Source organism: Macaca thibetana, chromosome 14 (genome assembly GCF_024542745.1).
Source record: "Macaca thibetana thibetana isolate TM-01 chromosome 14, ASM2454274v1, whole genome shotgun sequence".
Lineage (NCBI taxonomy): Eukaryota > Metazoa > Chordata > Mammalia > Primates > Cercopithecidae > Macaca > Macaca thibetana.
This window is the reverse complement of record NC_065591.1, coordinates 48,270,501-48,292,151: the sequence shown is the minus strand read 5'-3', so window position 1 is coordinate 48,292,151 and position 21,651 is coordinate 48,270,501. Positions and strand designations below refer to the sequence as shown.

The following is a 21,651-nucleotide window of genomic DNA, read 5'->3' as shown; positions in this document are numbered from 1 at the left end:
TCTTCACTAAATACACAGGTAGTGCATTGAAAGCTGAAGACAAGTCAGAAGAACTGAAAGAGATCCCATTTGAAGTATACAGGCCTCCCTGAAGTACAAGGCAGTCATCTTCCAAAGGAGGCTGGCAAGTGAGCAGACAGAAATCCATCTGAGGTAATCTAAGCTTTCGGCTACCAAAGGCTGTGGAGGCAAGAACTGAGAAAAAGCCCTCCAAGGCATTCCAAGCCTTCACAGAATGTAAAACAGCTGCCCTCCTGAGGCAAGGGTAAGAGCAGCAAGGCAGAGATCTCCTGAGACACAAAAAGGCAAGAGGCACAATTAAAGAACAAAGAGAACCTCCCAGCGACCTAAAAAGCTGGCAGCTCAGCTGGCAAAACAGATCTCTGAAATCATATCAGTGCTTAGATCCCAAATCCTGCTGAGGAGAAAGTCATAATTCTGCCCCAAAGTATTTAGACCCAGTGGTAAACTGAATCAAACTACAGCTGCAACAAAGCACAGACTCATCTTACTCATCTTATAAATTAGACTTAATTTAGTGGCCAGACAAAATAAATGGCATTTTGGAGGTAAATATTAAGTAAAAAATAAGTAAACTTCAGGTTCTCCTTTGTTTTATAGAAGTTGTCTGGTATACAGGCCAGGTACGGCGGCTCACACCTGTAATCCTAGCACTATGGGAGGCCTAGGTAGGTGGATTACCTGAGGTCAGGAGTTCAAGACCAGCATGGCCAAGATGGTGAAACCCCATCTGTACTAAAAATACAAAAATACAAAAATTAGCCAGGCGTGGTAGCACAGGCCTGTACTCCCAGAAACTCAGGAGACTGAGGCTGGAGAATTGCTTGAACTCGGGAGGCAGAGATTGCAGTTGTTTTTAGTATATTCAGTTGTTTTTAGTGTATTTTTAGTATATTGAGAGGTATGTGACCATCACCTACTACCAAGTTTCAGAATACTTTTCATCACCCCATAAAGAAACCCTGCACTCATTAGCAGTCATATTTCCCCTCCCTAATATTAGTGATTTTAAAAGAAGACAGTTTTGGAGAAGTATGAAAAACTAAAAAGTGAGCCAAAATTGAGTCACTGCACTCCAGCCTGGGTCACAGAGTAAGGTTGTGTCTCAAAAAAAAACAAAAAAACCGAAGTTGTCTGGTATAAAATAAAAGATTATGCGATATACAAAGAAGCAAGAAAATGTGACCAATGGTAAATAAAAGTAAAGGAAATAGTCAAAATAAGCAAACTCAAAGATGCCCCAAATGTTGGAATTATTATTAAATAGTAACTTTAGGATAGGCGCGGTAGCTCATGCCTGTAATCCAGCACTTTGGGAGGCCAAGGCAGGTGGATCGTTTGAGGTCAGGGGTTCAAGATCAGCCTGGCCAACATGGTGAAACCCCGTCTCTACTAAAAATACAAAAATTAGCTGGGCATAGTGACGCGTGCCTGTAATCCCAGCTACTCAGGAGGCTGAGGCAGGAGAATCGCTTGAACCTGGGAGGCAGAGGTTGCGGTGACCCAAGATCATGCCACTTCCCTCCAGCTTGGGCAATAGAACGAGACTCCATCTCAAAAAAAAAATAGTAACTTTAAAATAATTATGATAGATTGGGTGCGGTGGCTCACACCTGTAATCCCAGAACTTTGGGAGGCCAAGGCAAGTGGATCATCTCAGGTAAGGAGTTTGAGACCAGTCTGGCCAACATGGTGAAACACCATACAAAAATTAGCCAGGTGTGGTAGTGCGCACCTGTAATCCCAGCTACTCAGGAGGCTGAGGCAGTAGGATCACTTGAACCCAGGAGGCAGAGGTTGCAGTGAGCTGAGATCGCGCCACTGCACTCCATCCAGCCTGGATGACAGAGCGAGACTCCGTCTCAAAAAAAAAAAAAATTATGATAAAAATCTAGTAGAAAAGACAGACAATATGTATGAAGTGATGAGACATTTCAGCAGAGTAATAGGAACTATAGAGAAGAAATACTGGAAAGGAAAAATATATTTGAAATCAATAATTAATTAGATGGACTTAGCAGAAGGATTGACAAACCTGAGGACAGATCAACAGAAAATATCCAAACTGAAACAGAGAAAAAGCGGGGAAGGGGATACAACAGCATGTCTAAGTTCTGTGGGACAATTTCAAATGGTCTAATATAATGTGTAATTGGAGTCCAAGAAGGAGAGGAGAGAGAATGAAATAGAATAAATATTTTAAAAGGAAATGGCCAGAACTCTCCACAAGTGAAGAAAGACATCAACCAAACAAAACCAAGAAGTTCAGTGAAGCCCAAGCAGGATAAAAATATAGTAGAGGATTCACCTAATGAGGTTATAATGTAGTTTAAGTGACTACTTGAAAGAAATTATGTCGGTTCTTATTAATACATGGAGTTAGGATCAAATCCATTTATTATCTACAGAGTCTGTTCCTAAAGAAACCATGGAGGTAAGTTTTAATTTTACATCCTACCTATTAAAGAATTTAGCCTTGCCCAAAGACAGGTGCCCTCTGCTCCTGAGAGGTAATCTATGTCATACGAAATAGAGGTGTCTTTCTGGGCAGGGTTGGCCAACCAGAAAGGCCAACCATGTGATTTAGGATGGGACTTTGGGTCACCCAGTATCAGTCTGAATCCAACCTGGAGACTGAGTTCAACTATGTGGGCAACCCATCAATCAAATATACCTATTTAATGAAGTCCTAATTTGAAAATCTGGACACTGAGGCACAAGTGAGCTTCCCCGGAAGGCAATAGTCCATGCATACTGTCACGTACTGATACTGAGAGTAACACCTCCTGACTTAATGGGGAGCAAACACCAGATGCTCCAACATTTGAAACCCTCTTGAACTTGGTTCTATGGGCTCCGTGCCTTGATTTTAATCGGTACCCTTTCCCTGAAATAAACTGTAACCATGAACATAATAGCTCTTAGCAGTGAGTTCTCCTAGCATCTTTTTAGCAAGTTATCAAAACTTTGGGAACCTCCCCAGCTCCCAAAGACTTGCAGTTGGTGTCAGAAATGAAAGTGGTCTTCTGGAAGACTGTGTCCTCAAACTTTAGAGTTTAGCTAACTCGGAGAGGATCTTCATAAAAGTTTTAGGTTCGTTCAACGATGAAAGCTAGCTAAAAGTTCAGGCTTGGCCAAGAGTGGTGGCTCATGCCTGTACTCTGAACACTTTGGGACGTCGAGGCGGGCAGATTGCTTTAGTCCAGGAGTTTGAGAATAGCCTAGGCAACATAAGGAAACCCTGCTTCTACCAAAAAAAAAAAAAAAGAATAGAAAAATTAGCCAGCGTGGTGGTGCATGACTGTAGTCCCAGCTAGTCAGGAGGATGAGGTGGGAGGAAAGCTTCAGCCTAGGAGGCAGAGGTTGCAGTGAGCAGAGTTCGCACCACTGCACTCCAGCCAGGGTAACAGAGTGAGACCCCTGTTTCAATAAATAAATTAATTAATTAATAATTCAGGTGTAATAGAAATGTATGGATCCTCCTATTATTTAACCATATGTTTAAAGATGGCACTCCTGCTCTTTGGGGAATATTGCTGATATCGTAAAGTTATATTCTCCAAGCTAAATTCAACATTGTGGGTCAATCTAAATCAGAACAGGAGACTTAATTTAACAAGTTGAATAAGCTACGTTACTATACTGTACATCTCCATTTCATATTTTATATAACTCTTTTAATGTATAAAAAAATAATTGGGCCGGGCGCGGTGGCTCAAGCCTGTAATCCCAGCACTTTGGGAGGCCGAGACGGGTGGATCACGAGGTCAGAAGATCGAGACCATCCTGGCGAACACGGTGAAACCCCGTCTCTACTAAAAAATACAAAAAACTAGCCGGGCGAGATGGTGGGCGCCTGTAGTCCCAGTTACTTGGGAGGCTGAGGCAGGAGAATGGCGTAAACCCGGGAGGCGGAGCTTGCAGTGAGCTGAGATCCGGCCACTGCACTCCAGCCCGGGCGACAGAGCGAGACTCCGTCTCAAAAAAAAATAAAATAAAATAAAAAAATAATTGCTTCTGGTCCAACAACTACAAATAATCCCCACAAAAGAACTGTTTTGTTTTGTATTTTTGAGACAATCTTGCTCTGTCACCCAGGCTGGAGTGCAGTGGTGCGATCTCAGCTCACTACAACCTCCGTCTCCCAGGTTTAAGTGATTCTCATACCTTAGCTTCCTGAGTAGCTGGGATTACAGGTGTGTGCTACCACAACCAGCTAAATGTTTTATTTTTGGTAGAGATGGGGTTTCACTATGTTCGCCAGGATAGTCTCAAACTCCTGATCTCAAGTGATCGGCCTGCCTCAGCCTCCCAGAGTGCTGGGATTACAGACGTGAGCAACCATGCCTGGCCACAAAACAACTGTTATTGAAACCTCATCACTAGTCAACCTTTTATAGCAAATACATTATTTGACTTTAAACATTCAGCCAATTATTATGTGGTAACTACGAAAACAACTATGGTTTTAATGTCCCCTCCAAAACTCATGTTGAAATTTAATTGCCATTGTCATAACATTAAGAGGTGGGACCTTTAAGAGATGTTTAGGCCAGGAGGGAATAGTCCTCATGACCATGATTGTGGGAGTGCACTCACACAATGTCATAATTGTGGGATTAATGCCATAACTATAGGAATGGGTACCTGACTAAAGATGAGTTCAGTCAGATTTCCTCTCTATCATATATGCTCACCTGCACTATGTTATGACACAGCAAGAACGTCCTCACCAGATGCCAAGCAGATGTTGGTACTACCATGCCCTCGGACTTCCCAGCTTCCAGAACTGTAAGCCAAATAAATGTATTTTCTTTATAAAGTATCGATCTGTGGTATTCTGTTATAGCAGCAGAAAACAAACTAAGACATTCTTCCAATAAAAACTAATCCTGAAATAAGAGATTTTTACGCTGTAGTTAGAAACTGAAATTCCCTGAAGAATATTTCCTTAGAAATCAGCTTTGTTATCCCACTAAGTTTTATACTTGAAAAAGTATCGGCCGGGCGCGGTGGCTCAAGCCTGTAATCCCAGCACTTTGGGAGGCCGAGGCGGGCGGATCACAAGGTCAGGAGATCGAGACCATCCTGGCTAACACGGTGAAACCCCATCTCTACTAAAAACACAAAAAACTAGCCGGGCGAGATGGCGGGCGCCTGTAGTCCCAGCCACTCGGGAGGCTGAGCCAGGAGAATGGCGTGAACCCGGGAGGCGGAGCTTGCAGTGAGCCGAGATCGCGCCACTGCACTCCAGCCTGGGGGACAGAGCAAGACTCCGTCTCAAAAAAAACAAAAAAGAAAAAAAGAAAAAGTATCAACAGAAATTCAACTTAAAAATTGCTGAACATAGCTTCCAGTTCTAGGTGCTTCAGGAGCCACGGCTTAAGGTGCAGATATGGCCAAGTCCAAGAACCACACCACACACAACCATTCCCGCAAATGGCACAGAAATGGTATTAAGAAACCACAATCAAGCCAGGCGTGGTGGCTTACACCCGTAATCCCAGCACTTTGGGAGGCTGAGGCGGGTGGATCATGAGGTCAAGAGAACGAGACCAGCATGGCCAACGTGGTGAAACCCCATCTCTACTAAAAATACAAAAATTAGCTGGCATGGTAGCGTGCATCTGTAGTCCCAGCTACTCAGGAGGCTGCAGCAGAAGAATTGCTTGAATCCAGGAGGCAGAGGTTGCAGTGAGCTGAGATCACACCACTGCACTCCAGTCTGGCAACAGAGCGAGACTCTTAGAAAAGAAACCCCGATCACAAAGATACGAATCTCTTAAGGGGGTGGACCCCAAGTTCCTGAGGAACATGTGCTTTGCCAAGAAGCACAACAAGAAGGGCCTAAAGAAGATCCAGGCCGACAATGCCAAGGCCATCAGTCCACGTGCTGAGGCTATGAAGGCCCTCGTAAAGGAGGTTAAGCCCAAGATCCCAAAGGGTGTCAGCAGCAAGCTCCAACGACTTGCCTACATTGCCCACCCCAAGCCTAGGAAGCGTGCTTGTGCCCACATTGCCAAGAGGTTCCAGCTGTGCTGGCCAAAGGCCAAGGCCAAGGATCAAACCAAGGCCCAGGATCAACTCCAGCTTCAGTTCCGGCTCAGGTTCACAAAGGTGCTCAGGCCCCTACAAAGGCTTCAGAGTAGGTATCTGTCTGCCAACGTGAGGACAGAAGGACTGGTGCAACCTGCCCGGGCTGCCATCTGCATGGGGCTGGGGTCCTCACCTCCTGTCCTATTTGTAAAAAGTATTAACAGAAATTCAACTTAAAAATTGCTGAATATAGCTTCCGGTTCTAGATGCTTCGGGAGCCACAGCTTAAGAAAAAGAAGAAAAAAAAATCACTAAATATAGGCATCACAAACTAACAAATGAGGACTTTGAATTAGAAGAAAAGAAAAACTGAGTTTCTGCCCCAACCCTATTATTATTAATTAGCTATTTCAACTTGAATAAAGCACTTCACCTCTCTGAGCTTCAATTTCTCAAGTATATAAAGTTGTTAGACATTGGATGATAAGATTCATTCTAGCCTGGTGCAATGGCTCACGCCTGTAATCCCAGCACTTTGAGAGGCCGAGGCAGGTGGATCACCTGAGGTCAGGAGTTCAAGACCAGCTTCACCAACATGGTGAAACTCCACCTCTTCTAAAAATACAAAATTAGCCGGGCGAGGTGGCAGGCGCCTGTAGTCCCAGTTACTCGGGAGGCTGAGGCAGGAGAATGGCGTGAACCAGGGAGGCAGAGCTTGCAGTGAGCCAAGATAGCGCCACTGCACTCCAGCCTGGGCAACAGAGCGAGATTCCGTCTCGAAAGAAAAAAATATATAATAATAAAAGAAACATACTATCACATTGGGGATTAAGAAAAGAAAGAAAAAAAAAATCAGAAACAAGTTAAATCACTAAGCTCAACTATCAAAAATCAGAACTCTCTCCAAAAAAATCTTAAAATCTCCATCTATCAATAAAAACTTTTTTAATTATTAAATTTAATATACCCCCAAGAAGGGGGATGCTATACTGAATTTTAGGTATAATAGGAATCCCCGGGTGAATTTTAGGCAGACACAGTCATGCGATCTGATTTATTTACATTGCTCAAGATCCCTGTTGTTCTGTGGAAAATAGGCATAAGAAACAAAAATGGAAACTGGGAGAGCAATTAACAGGTAGCTGAAAAAGTCTAGAATAATGATGTGGACTAGGATAACAGCAATGGAAATGTTAAGAAGTGATTTGATTCAAACAAGCAAACAAAATGATACATATAGACAGTAAATGACATAGGAGAAAAAAACAGTAATGTGAGAGAGAATGATTTAGTTGGGGAGGACACTATTTTTTTTTTTTTTTGAGATGGAGTCTTGCTCTGTCGCCCAGGCTGGAGTGCAGCGGCTCGATCTCGGCTCACTGCAAGCTCTGCCTCCCGGGTTCACGCCATTCTCCTGCCTCAGCCTCCCAAATAGCTGGGACTACAGGCGCCCGCCATCATGCCCGGCTAATTTTTTTGTATTTTTAGTAGAGATGGGGGTTCGCCATGTTAGCCAGGATGGTCTCGATCTCCTGACCTTGTGATCCACCTGCCTCGGCCTCCCAAAGTGCTGGGATTACAGGTGTGAGCCACCACGCCCGGAGAGGATACTATTTTTAATAGGGCAGTCAGGGAAAAAAAAAATTGGAGCCACAACCTGGACATAAAAAAGAGTGAGACATGAGAAAAGTGGAGAGTCTTCCCAAGCTTCGTCACATGTTTAAAAATAAGTGAGCCTGGCCAGGTGCGGGGCCTCACGCCTATAATCCCAGTACTTTGGGAGGCTGAGGTGGGAGGATCACAATGTCAGGAGTTCGAGACCAGCCTGATCAACATGGTGAAACTCCGTCTCTACTAAAAATAAAAAATTATCCAGGCATGGTGGTGCTCGCCTATAATCCCAGCTACTCAGGAGGCTAAGGCAGGAGAATAGCTTGAACTCAGGAGGCAGAGGCTGCAGTGAGCCAAGATCACGCCACTGCACTCCAGCCTGGGCGACAGAGCTAGACTCTATCTCAAAAAAACAAAAAAAAAACAAAAAAAAAAATGATAGGTGAGCCTAACCTGCCTCCTACTCCATTCTTCTTCTTCTTCTTTTTTTGAGACAAGGTCTTGCTCTGTTGCCCAGGCTGGAGTGCAGTAGCATGGTCTCAGCTCACTGCAACCTCCACCTTCCAGCTCAAGCAATCCTCCCACTTCAGTCTCCCAAGTAGCTGGGACTATAGGTGCATGCCACCATGTCTGGCTAATTTTTGTATTTTTCATAAAGATGGGGTTTCACCATGTTGCCCACGCTGGTCTTGAACTTCTGGGCGCAAGAGATCCACCCACCTCAGCTTCCCAAAGTGCTGGGACTACATGCATGAGCCACTGCACCTGGCCCCCACTCCATTCTTTAGCCTCCATATTACTCTATTAAAATGATTATCCACTGCACAAGTACTACAAGCACATTAATAGAGGGCTTAATTCTATTTTGACAAAAGGCAGTGGTTGCACTGTAGCTTAATATCCACTAGTAGTCATTATCCCATCTTCAGTCTTTAGGAGCAACCTCCTACACATAAGTGATTCACAACCAGGGAATCCAACAAGGACAATTTTCTATGTCTGCATATGTGTATCACTGTATGTATGTGGGAGGGGGACAAGGAAATGGGATATAGTCACAGCAAGAGATTCCTGTTGAAAGACATTTTGCTCACCAAGAAGTTTTCAATCTAACTCAGAATCCCAACAGTAGTACTGCTTTGTGGAGATGATTACTGAACTTTGATCTACTTCATTGTTCATTCATTTGACATGAATCATTAAATAAACTTTGACATCACCCCAATTCCAACATGACAGATAACAGTAAAGCCTCTGTGTTAAATGTTATGGTATATACCTGCATTTAACATGGCTTAAGGTAGAAAGAAGATAAAACTGAGTTGCAACTGAGAAACCCTCAATAGTAAATAATAAATAACGAAAAACTGACATGAATACTTCTGGAATCTTCCCCCAAACTCCATCAATTTCTATGACTAAAAAAGTCTTACTTTCACATGACATCAACATGTAGATTAAATTCTTAGTTTTATATAATAGTGGTAGCGGAGAGGAGAAAGAACCATGTAGCAGCAAGTAAATATCAGACTTTCCTCTTATAAACTGTGATTTTTTTTTTTTTGAGATGGAGTCTTGCTCTGTCGCTCATTGCAACCTCCACCTCCCAGCTTCAAGCTGATTCTCCTGCCTCAGCCTCCCAAGTAGCCAGGATTACAGGTGCCCAGCACCACACCCAGCTGATTTTTGTATTTTTAGCAGAGACAGGGTTTCACCATGTTGGCCAGGCTGGTCTCGAACTCCTGACCTCAGGTGATCCACCCACCTCGGCCTCCCAAAGTGCTGGGATTACAGGCATGAGCCACATTGCCTGGTCAACTCTGTGATTTTTAAAGCAAGTTACTTGATCTCTCTTTGTCTTTAATTTTCTCATCTGTAAAACACAGATAATAGAGTGTTTTCAGAGTTAAATAAAATTATGTAATAAAATGCTTAGCATATAATAGGGATTTTAAAATACACGTTGCCATCCAATTATTTTTCCTTTTAAAAAATGTTAACATCACCCTGCCTTGACCATTGTTGAAACAAGCATCAATATGTTGCTACCATTAACTTTGCATGGTGGCATGCACCTGTTCTCCCACCTACTCTGGAGGCTGAAGCAGAAGGATCCTTTGAGCCTATCAGGTCAAGGCTGTACTGCATTACGACTGTCTCTGTGAATAGCCATTGTGCCCCAGCCTGGACAACACAGCAAGACCTCATTTAAAAAAAAAGCAACCTTAGGCCGGGCGCTGTGGCTTAGGCCTGTAATCCCAGCACTTTGGGAGGCCAAGGTGGGTGGATCACTTGAGGTCAGCAATTCGAGACCAGCCTGGTCAACGTGGTGAAACACTCTACCGAAAATACAAAAATTAGTCAGGCATGCTGGCAGGTGCCTGTAATGCCAACTACTTGGGAGGATGAGACAGGAGAATCATTTAAACCTGGGAGGCAGAAGTTGCAGTGAGCCGAGATCACACCACTGCACTCCAGCCTGGGCAACAGAGTGAGACACCGTCTCAAAAAGAAAAAAAAAAAGCCAACTTATTATCAATAAGCATATGAAAAGATACTCAATATCACTAGTCAACCTACTAGAATGGCTGTAACTGGAAAAAGAAAAAAAAAGGAAAACAACAAGTGGTGGCAAGGATGTAGAAAAAATGGAACCCTGATACTTTGCTACTAGAGGAATGTAAAATGGTACAGCCACTTTGGAAGACATTTTAGTGTTTCTTCAAAAAATTAAATATGGAATTACAACAACCCAGCAATTCCACTCCTAGATATATACCCAAAAGAACTGAAAATAGGAGTACACTAATACTCATAGCAGCATTGTTTATAATAGCCAAAAGGTGAAAACAATGCAGTATCCATCAATGAATGAATATACAAAATGTGGTACGTTAAATATGATTCAGTCATAAAAATGATACATTCTACAACATGTATGAACCTTGAAAACATTACGCTAAGTGAAATAAGTCAGACACAAAAGGCTAAATATTACACAATTCCACTTAAACGAAAGATCTAGAAAAGGTAAATTCACAGAGACAAAAAATAGAGGCTGGGCACAGGGGCTCATGCCTGTAATCCCAACACTTTGGGAGGCCAAGGCGGGTGGATTGAGACCATCCTGGCCAACATGGTGAAACCCTGTCTCTACTAAAAATACAAAAATTAGCTGGGCGTGGTGGCACATGCCTGTAGTCCCAGCTACTAGGGTGGCTGAAGCAGAATTGCTTGAACCCGGAAGTCAGAGGTTGCAGTGAGCTGAGATTGCGCCACTACATTCCAGCCTCCATCTCAAAAAAAAAAAAAAAAAAAAGTAGATTAGTGGTTACCAGGGACTGGGTCGAGAAGAGAATGAATAGTACCTGCTTAACAGCTACAGAGTTTCTGTTTGGAATGGTGAAAAATACAAAAAATACAAAAATACAAAAATTAGCTGAGCATGGTGGCACGTGCCTGTAATCCCAGCTACTTGGGAGGATGAGGCACAAGAATCGCATGAACCCAGGAGGAGGAAGCTGCAGTGAGCTAAGATCACACCACTGCACTCTAGCCTGGGCGACAGAGCAAGACTGCATCTCAAAAACAAACAAGCAAAAAAATTAGAAAGTCATCGTCTTCATCAAAATCTTCACATTGTTTCCCATTTTCAACAAACTTAATTCTAGAACCTTGCAGGTTTGACAATTAGCAAAAATTAGTAGTTTAAATTTAAAAATAGGGGAAACTAGGTGCAGGGTTTAAGGGATTTCTCTGTACTATAGTTACAAATTTTCTTTCACGATTTTTCCATAAACTTTCTAAAAAATAGTTTATTAATAAAAAAGAGACTTCTTCTTGAATCTCAAAAGTGTTATGCTAAGTGAAAGAGGCCAGACTCAAAAGGCTATATACACTGTGTGATGCCAATTTATATGGCATTTTCGGAAAGGCAAAACTACAGGGATAAAAAACAAAAGAGTTCTTGCCAAGGAGTGAGGGGTGGGCAAAAGGGATTTACTTCAAAAGGGCATAATTATGGAAATTTTTGGAGTGATGGAAATATTCTATGTCTTGTATGTTAATCGTGGTGGTGGCAGTTACACAACTGTCACTGTTTTTTGTAATTCATCTGTTTTAGCAGAACTATACAGAACGTTACACCTAAAACAGATGAATTTTACTATATGTAAATTATACCTTAATAAGTATGACTCTTCAAAAAGAATCCTTAACAATTGTAGTATCATGTCATATATTTCACTATGCACAGAATTCTAGCCTGATGAATGTCATTATGAGATCTAGTCAGATGAAACTAGGCTATTCAAGCCAGGCACAGTGGCTCATGTCTGTAATACCAGCACTTTGGGAGGTAGATGTGGGCGGATCACTTCAGGTCAGGAGTTCAAGACCAGCCTGGCCAACATGGTGAAATTCCGTCTCTACTAAAAACACAAAAATTAGCCACATGTGGTGGCAGATGCCTGTAATCCCAGCTACTCAGGAAGCTGAGATAGGAAAATCGCTTGAACCTGCGAGGCAGAGGTTGCAGTGAGCTGAGATCGTGCCACTGCACTCCAGCCTGGGTTACAGAGCAATATTCCACCTAAAAAATAAAAATAAAAAATAAGCCTTGAAAACCCTTCCCCAGGCCAGGCGCAGTGGCTCATGCCTGTAATCCCAGCACTTCAGGAGGCCAAGGCAGGCGTATCATGAGGTCAAGAGATCGAGACCATCCTGGCCAACATGGTGAAACCCCATCTCTACTAAAAATACAAAAATTAGCTGGGCATGGTGATGTGTGCCTGTAATCCCAGCTACTTGGGAGGCTGAGGCAGGAGAATCGCTTGAGCCCGGGAGACAGAGGTTGCGGTGAGCCGAGATCGCACCACTGCACTCCAGCCGGGCGACAGAAGGAGACTCCATCTCAAAAAAAAAAAAAAAACAACTCTTTCCTAAACATACATTTTATGTTCCCTTAGCTACGTTTTCCCTTGTTCTCTGTGCATTGAAATAACACTATCGTTAACACCTCATCATCTTCTTCCCATAGTGAGGATTTATAATCTAAACTCTTTACTCAAAAATCTTGTCTAATTAACTCTTATCTATTTTCCATTTGACTATATTATCCCTTACATCTTTTCTTTCCTGTAACAATTTTTTTTCAAATAACTGAAGTACTTTTTGCTACATGGATTGTAGTTAGTTGGTCTCTCCTAGTTGGTATGTAAACTTCCTAAAGCCAGGAAGTAACCATTTCTTTATTACACACTGCAAAAATCTGGTTTGTACTGTGTATCTAAACACTCAAATGCCATATGAAGAGATGCAATGAAAAGAATACTGGGGCCAGGGGCGGTGGCCCACACCTGTAATCCCAGCATTTTGGGAGGCAGATCGCCTGAGGTCAGGTGTTCCAGACCAGCCTGGCCAACATGGTGAAACCCCATCTCTACTAAAAATACAAAAACTATTATCCGAGCATGGTGGCATGCACCTGCAATCCCAGCTACTCGGGAGGCTGAGGCAAGAGAATCGCTTGAACCCAGGAGGTGGAGGTTGCAGTGAGCTGAGATTGCACCATTGTTCTCCAGCCTGGGCGACAAGCATAAGACTTCATCTCCAAAAAAAAAAAAAAAAAAAAAAAAAAAAAAAAAAAAAAGAAAAGAATACTGGGCTGGACGTGGTGGCTTATGCCTGTAATCTCAGCACTTTAGGAGGCCAAGGTGGGCCCAGGGGTTCAAGACCAGCCTGGACAATGTGGCAAACCCGCTTCTCTACAAAAAACACAAAAATTAGCCAGGCATGGTAGCACGTGCTTGTAGTCCCAGCTACTTGGAAGGCTAAGGTGGGAGGATTACCTGAGTGTGGGAGGCGGAGGTCGCAGTGAGCTGAGATGGAACCACTGCACTCCAGCCTGAGCGACACAGAGAGACCCTGCCTCCAAAAAAAAACAAAAAACAAAAAAAAAAACAAAAAAAAAAAACCAGAACACTGGGCCTAGCATTGTAAGACCTGAATTCAAGCAATGCTTCTAATTTATTATGTAAGTCACAACATCTTTGGGCCTCAGCAAAATGAGAATACTTGCTGTATTTACTTCACAGGTAATAAGGTCTTGGAGGGAAAACAATGTTAGCTAAGCTATAACCATCAGTCAATACAAGTGTAAAGATGTAGTATTGTCAGTCATAGTTATCTTGTCTAAAATTAGCCACTAGTGTTTTTTAAACAAACTCAATGCACAGCAAATTAAGTGAACCAACATTGCACATCAGTCATATAAATAATGTAACTGTTATACTGTAATACTAACAGAAAGCCTTATGTTTAACAGTAAGCATGTTAATTATACACTATCTTAATGCAGTCTCAAGGTTAAAAGATAAATACTTGCTGCTAAGCCAACAATAACTGCCTTCAAATCTATTAAAAGAGGATTTATAAATCCCATTTGTTTTTGTACCCAAACAGCTCAGTTTAAAATTTTAAGAAATCCAAGTAGTTTAAAATTGTATAAATCTCCTTTTAACTTTCTAAAATGTCCATATGCACTCTCTCATTGTGTTTTAAATCCATCACCTAAGAAAAACAAACTGCAGGCCGAGTGCAGTGGCTCATGCCTGTAATCCCAGCACTTTGGGAGGCCAAGATGGGAGGATCCCTTGAGGCCAGGAGTTCAAGACCAGCCTAGTCAACATAGTGAGACATCTCTATTTTAAAAAAAAAAAAAGAAGAAGGAAAGAAAGAAAGAACATACTGCAGGAAAAAAAAAGATACAAAGTATACATAAATGAACAAAATAAAGATAACAAAAATATGACTCCACTACAGAGGCAGAAAAAACAAAGACATTTCTTCTCCTCCCAACCATAATCCTATGAACAACCTGAAAGATACTTACAGCAATACTTGCAAGTATGACCATAATTCTCATCAAAAGAACATCATATACAAGTACCATCAAAATGATTACAAATTATAAATTACCAGTGATAATTTTCTCATTGGAGTTCCTTTTCCTTTTTCAAGCAGGGAACCAAGACAGAATAGCCTCTAGATCTTTTTTGTTGTTGTTGTTGTTTGAGACAGTGTCTCACTCAGTCACCCAGGCTGGAGTGCAGTGGTGATCATAGCTCACTGCAGTCTCAAACTCCTAGGCTCAACAGATCCTTCTGCTGGCCGGGTGTGGTGGCTCACGCCTGTAATTCCAGCACTTTGGGAGGCTGAGGCAGGCAGATCACGAGGTCAGGAGATAGAGACCATCCTGGCTAACATGGTGAAACCCCATCTCTACTAAAAAAAAAAAATACAAAAAATTAGCTGGGTGTGATGGCCGGCGCCTGTAATCCCAGCTACTCCGGAGGCTGAGGCAGGAGAATGGCGTGAACCCAGGAGGCAGAGCTTGCAGTGAGCCAAGATCATGCCACTGCACTCCAGCCTTGGCGACACGGCAAGACTCCGTCTCAAAGAAAAAAAAAAAAAAAAAAAAGAGATCCTCCTGCCTCGATCCTCCTCCTGCCTCGATCCTCCAAAGCACTGGACTATGGGCATGCACTAACGCACCCAACCTCTAGATCTATACTGTCCAATATGGTAGTTACTAGTTACATGGAGCTATTAAATGCCTGAAATGTGGCTGTTCCAAATTGAGATGTACCAAGTATGAAACATACACCAAATTTAAAAGATTTAGGAGAAAAAAATAATGTAAAATCTCCTACCTATGTGACTCCCATTTTTGGCTCACATATTTCTAATGTACAGCTTTATATATGTAGTCGAATCCTGAATAAGGAAAATGGATACCAGAAGTATTAAGCAGTTTGCTCAATATCTCACTGCTTGATAGAAGCAGAGCAGGGCCTAGAACCTGATCACTTTTATTCATCCTGCCCTTATGAATAGAAGGAATTAATTATTTAAGACTCAACTTGAGCATCCTCTTCCTCCTCAAACCCACTCATTCCTTTTCCATATCCTAGCCCAGGTGACCATATCCTATTTAGCCTGCCCTTATAATTATACTGTTATAAAACGTATGTTTGTCTTCCAAATGGATGAGGACTTCTTGAGATCAAGCACTGTCTCATTTTTCTTATCCCTGGGAACCTTTGAAGTGCCAGGCACTCCTTCAGGCCCTCCAGCACTCTCAGAGCTTTCAGAGGGTTATTTTTTAGCCCTACGCAGGTACAACTACTAAAATGAAATCACCTACAATGTGATGCACCACCCAAAAGCATTCACCTTTATTACTTGCCTGTCTTAAATTATTTTTGGAATATGTAAAATTAATACAATGCATAGGCCAGGCGCAGTGGCTCACACCTGTAATCCTAGCACTTTGGGAGGGCAAGGCGGGTGGATCACTTGAGGTCAGGAGTTCGAGACTAGCTTGGCCAACATGGTGAAACCCCGCCTCTACCAAAATACAAAACTTAGTTGGGCATGGTGGTGTGCACCTGTAATCCCAGCTACTTGGGAGTCTGAGGCAGGAGGACTGCTTGAACCCAGGAGGCAGAAGTTTCAGTGAGCTGAGATCATGCCACTGCACTCCAGCCTGGGTGATGGAGTGAGGCTGTCTCAAAAAAGAAAAAAGGGCCGGGCGTGGTGGCTCACACCTGTAATCCCAGCACTTTGGGAGGCTGAGGCGGGGAGATCACGAGGTCAAGAGATCAAGACCATCCTGGCCAACCAACGTGGTGAAATCCTGTCTCTACCAAAAATACAAAAATTAGCTGGGCGTAGTGGCACACGCCTGTAGTCCCAGCTACTCGGGAGGCTGAGGCGGGAGAGTTGCTTGAACCCGGCAGGTGGAGGTTGCAGTGAGCTGAGATCGTGCCACTGCACTCCAGCCTGGTCAACAGAGCGAGACTCTGTCTCAAAAAAAAAAAAAAAGAAAAGGAATAACTTATGTTATCAAAGAAAGACAAGTTACAAAAAATGCTTTGCACTACTGCTGCTCTGATGCTCTATAAGAACTCTTGAGTTCCTAGGAAATTCAACACTCTCTTTAGGTATAAGTTCACTTATTGAATGTGCTTACCTAAATGCAAAACTGTGTGGTAGATTAAAGAAAGAGTCCTGGACATGGGAATTAATGCAAGCAATCTTCAATTAATTGAAAATTTTAGAACTATTAATTGCAGAAGAAACAAACTTAGTATACAGCTACTCGTTACAAAAAGTTAGTTTCTAAAATTCCTCCATGCAAACATGCCAACTTTTGTATTCTATAAAACAGATAAGGCCGGGCGCGGTGGCTCAAGCCTGTAATCCCAGCACTTTGGGAGGCCGAGACGGGCAGATCACGAGGTCAGGAGATCGAGACCATCCTGGCTAACACGGTGAAACCCCGTCTCTACTAAAAAATACAAAAAACTAGCCGGGCGAGGTGGCGGGCGCCTGTAGTCCCAGCTACTCGGGAGGCTGAGGCAGGAGAATGGCGTGAACCCGGGAGGCGGAGCTTGCAGTGAGCTGAGATCCGGCCACAGCACTCCAGCCTGGGCGACAGAGCGAGACTCCCTCTCAAAAAAAAACTGCCAGGCGCACTGGCTCAAGTCTTCAATCCCCGCATTTTGGGAGGCCAAGATGGGCAGATCACTTGAGGTCAGGAGTTCAGGACCAGCCTGGTCAACATAGTGAAAACCAGTCTCTATTGAAAAAACACAAAAATAAGCCATGTTTGGTGGTGCGTGCCTGTAATTCGAGCTACTCAGGAGGCTGAGGCAGGAGAATCGCTTGAACCCTGTAGGTGGAGGTTGCAGTAAACTGGGATGGTGCCACTGCACTCCAGCCTAGGCAACAGAGCAAGACTCCGTCTCAAAAAACAAAACAAACCAAAACAGAAAAAATTGTAAAATCTGTGGATGAAAACATTAAAACATGTCATTTGTAAAGAAAACTGCAGGAAACATGCATATAAAACACAAATACCAACAGACCTTGATAAGAAAAAACCTGCTTTAGAATATATTAATTTAGCCAAAATGTATGGAATTTATGGAAGAAACTCCACATGTGCTTTGTACCTACGTAAAATCACTTTTGAACTAAATTTGAGTTAACAAATAAAATTTCTCTATTTTCATTCAGTTACATTGTTTTTCAGTATGTATCCACTGTCTTGATATTAAACAAATATCTTGCATAAAAATAAATATAAAATTTGTATACCTCAACTAGGGTCCTTTCGTCTAATTTGCTACTGTGAATAACAGCACCATCCTGTCCAGATAGGGTTAGATCAAATTAAAAAAAAAAAAAAAAAGCACCATTCTGCTGGGCATGGTAGACCAGCCTGGCTAACACAGTGAGACCCCATGTAAATTAAAAAAAAAAAAAAAAAAAAAAAAAAAGAGCACCAACCCCAACTATGGCAGAGCTGCTAAAGGAGTCTCTTGTGGAGACTTGAACCATAAGCCAAGGAGGCAAAGGTACAAAGTCTCTCCTGGAATTAGTTCCTGGACTTCTGTGCAGCCTTCCCCCTTTCTACTATGTCTTCACCATTCCCCTGCAAACAGCTTTCTTCTTGCATCTCTTCTATGCTGTGGCCTTTGATGCTACAATATATTTAAAAATTTTCCCAATACAGCTTTTCTGCCTGAAACCCACTAGGAAAGATTTCAGGACATTTCTTTAATAACTAATCTTGTTCAAAGAGGAAGGCCTCCTTCGTTTCACTTAATTCAAACCCCCACTGTTCAAAATAAGAATATAATTATAACCTCAATTTATATCAGGCCAGTATAGGAAAAGAACCACAACAGGCTCTCTCTTCCACGTTCATCTCCAGACTTTTTTCCTTAGTTTCTCCTTCCTCATTTCCCTCCTCAATCCCTCCTCCCCGCCCCCCGCAAAATAATTCCACAGCTAGAGAATCTCGTTTTTAAAGGCAAAAATTCAGTGAGGAAAATAAGTATGTGCCTTTTTTTTCAATTATTTATTATTCCTCCGTCCCTCAGGAAGAGTTAAGCTAGTATTTTTTAATCTGACCGCTCTCTCAGAAGGATGATGCGCTAAATACACACTGAAAGAAAAGTCTTCCCAAAGCAAGTGGATTCGCAGCTACAGGCAACGCGGTGGGAGTGGGGGGCCCGGGGAGAAGAAAAAGTATCCTTGGCCCCCAGAGCCAGAGATGGGACAGGAGGTGAAAGAAGGGGCCGTCACTGAGAAGTGCAACACACACACTCGCCAGAACAATCCGCCAAGAGAATAGGACCGGCCACTGCGGCTCCAGCCCGGTCCCGCGGGACAAGGCGGGGGAGGGGGGGCCGGCGGGCCAGGGGGCCTGCCCTCCTTCTGTGGGACAAAACTAACTCCCAGGCGCACCTCCGCTCCCGACAAGAGGGGCCTGGTGGGGACGCGGGCTCCTAGCACCTCCAGCGCAGCACTTGCCGACGGCCTGCGGGGAAGTAAGGCCCGGAGGGAGGGGAGTCGGGCTGGGCAGCGCCAAGAGCACGGGATGGAGGGTCAGACGCGGGCATCCAAGGCACTGGGGGCCGCGACAAGAGACCCTTCCAGCCCGGGAACCCCGGGGCCCCTCTCCACCCTCGCAGAGCAGGATCCCGAATATCGTCCCCAGCCGCACCGACCGCTCCTCACCTCAAGCTGCCTGAGCCTCCGCCTCTACTACAACCTGAGCCGCCGAAGCCGCCACAGTCCGAGCCATTTTTCCCCTCAGCTGGCTCAGCCGCCGCCGAGAGCTTCGGCCGACTCCACAGCCAGCCAAGCCAGCACGTCACTTCCGACCAGGGAAGCACCGCCTTCCCCGCCCGGGCTTGTTGTGAATTGGCTGGCGCGGACGGCCTACCTGAGCGGGCGGGCGGGGCTTTGTCGCTGCCCGTGTGGCGTGAGCAAGGGAGCTGGGGCGCTGGGGAGCACGAGCCCAGGGGACCAGGGTCCGGATCCCTCCCGGGGAATGCTGAGCAGGCTCCGGACCCTCTCCGTGCACACCCCAGACCTGGGGAGGGGAGCTCCCAGGACACCCCAGCTGGCCGCTCCTCGGGCCCTGCGTCCGAAGCCCCGCACTGAAGTACCCTATTGTTCCTACCCCCTCTCCAGGGACTCCGCACCCTCCTCCGTCTAGGCTGAGGTTCCCAGATTTGTGTCTTGGCCCCCGGCGGCGCCGAGATTACTTTGTGATTGGAAGACTGAAAGGAACAGGCGAGACTTAAACTCCTCCACTCCAACCAGCATTTACCGAGGCCTCACGGTGGGTCAGGTGGTGTACGGTGGGTAATTAGTAGCCTATCACGTGGTTTCTGTAAAATGCTTGATAGCACGTAAAACGCTTTCAGGTCGGCATCTCGTTTCATCCTCACAACAGCCAGGTAAGGAAGATATCCCCATGATAATAACTCACAGCCAGACGACTCTTTCTACATTACAAAGTATTTTCACATGCAATCTCCATAATAATACCTTCTTATTGAGAATTTAATGAGATTATGCTTGTCGTTTGGTCCTCATGTGTGAGATTTAAAAATTACGTAACCATGGGAAGAGATAGGAAAATTATCCCCATTTACAGATGGTGCTTCTGGGGCACAAAGATGTTAAGCGGAGAGGAAAGATTCCATAGCGTTTTACAACAGATTGTCCTTTAAGCAATAGGAGAAGGGGGTCCACATCATCCAGACGTTCACTATCTAATGTAGCAGACTGATTTAGCCTGCATTTCTCAGCCTAAACTAAAAATTATCAGCCTATATGTATATACGCATAATTAGAAGGCTCTAAGAGAAGTTGAACCTTCAGCAAATAACGGGAAAGAAAAAATGGTCTGATTTGGCTGGGACGGGGGTCGGAGAAAGGGGGCTAGGGCAATGGGGAGTGTGGAGTGGATGAATCCCTCATAGCGCTGTAATAAACATGCCTACACCTCCCCAGGGATGGGAAAATTGGATGGAGTTTCTATTCTATGGGGAATTCTAGAAGCAAATGTGTGATTATTTCTTATGGCTGTAGCTACCGGCTCTTGTGCACCCCCACTTCTTACTCCTTTCTTTCCCCCCAAACCCGCCCCTCCTCCATGCACACACACTTCCAGGCAGGCTACACGTTCTAGAAGAATGTCCCTTAGAAATCAACTTAGTTCCGCAGCATTGTTCTGCTTTATCTTCTGATCACAGGAGGAATTCTAAAATTGGCAGCAACTCTTTCACAAGATTAAAAAGGGTGGGGAAAGTGATTTATCTCAGGGTAGCTTCCTAGCTTCTGCTCCAGAACTGAGTGTGCCTTCAGGAAAGAAGGAAGAGTCCTTGAGAGAACACTGAGTCTTCAGGGAAGGGTAACTATTTGTCTTTCTTTCTTTCTTTCTCTTTCTCTCTCCTTTCTTTCTTTCTCTCTTTCTCTCTTTCTCTTTCTTCCTCTCTCCCTCTCCCTTTCTCTTTCTTTCTCTTTCCTCCTTTCTTTTTTTTGATCCAGCCAGACAGACTGGATTTTTTTTTTCTAATTTTTTTTTTTTTTTTTTTAATGAAAAGTATTTCCCCTGAGTCCCAGCAGCAGAGGGCCCTGGTTCTTGAGTCACTTCCTTGTTGCAGTTCCCACTTCATTATTATAGCTTTTGAATGGCTGATCCATGGTAGCCTCTCATCAACCAAAAGGTTCCCAATAAGGTGAAGAGAAAGAAAAGGAGTTTGATGGTTTTCCAGATTCCAAAAAAATTAGCTTTCTCAAGTTGCCAGGTGTCAAGAACCAGAACAGGTAACCCTCTCTCAGCATATCTCATCTGTCAGCAATGGCTTGTGAAGATGCATATGTAAACAGTAGGAACACAGACTTCTGGGAGACAGTACAAACTGGTGCTGCTGTCATTTGGAACCAACTAGAACATACGTGGCAACCATTTCTCCTGTTTCCTTTCTTCCACTGGCTTCACTTTTTTTTTTTTTTCTTTTTTTTGGAAAAAAGTGTGGAGTCTCACACTTGTTGCCCAGGGCGGAACGCAGTGGTGTGCTCTCCACTCACCACAACCTCCGCCTCCCTGATTCA

At 43.8% G+C, this 21,651-nt stretch overlaps 1 protein-coding gene and 1 pseudogene across 2 annotated transcripts in view; one reads left to right on the top strand and one right to left on the bottom strand.

Annotated features, from left to right (window-relative positions):
* The window catches only part of PIK3C2A (phosphatidylinositol-4-phosphate 3-kinase catalytic subunit type 2 alpha), a 119,107-nt gene extending 99,712 nt beyond the window's left edge, over nt 1-19,395 (bottom strand). The window contains exon 1 of one of the 2 annotated variants that reach the window (XM_050758943.1): nt 19,261-19,395. The gene's annotated coding sequence lies outside the window, so the exon portion shown is untranslated. Of the gene's footprint in view, nt 1-4,718; nt 5,011-19,260 lie in introns of those variants that run through there. The other variant, XM_050758942.1, reaches the window with a different exon arrangement.
* On the top strand, nt 5,417-6,170 carry LOC126936312 (60S ribosomal protein L29-like; annotated as a pseudogene).
* Nucleotides 19,396-21,651: the final 2,256 nt, after the last annotated feature.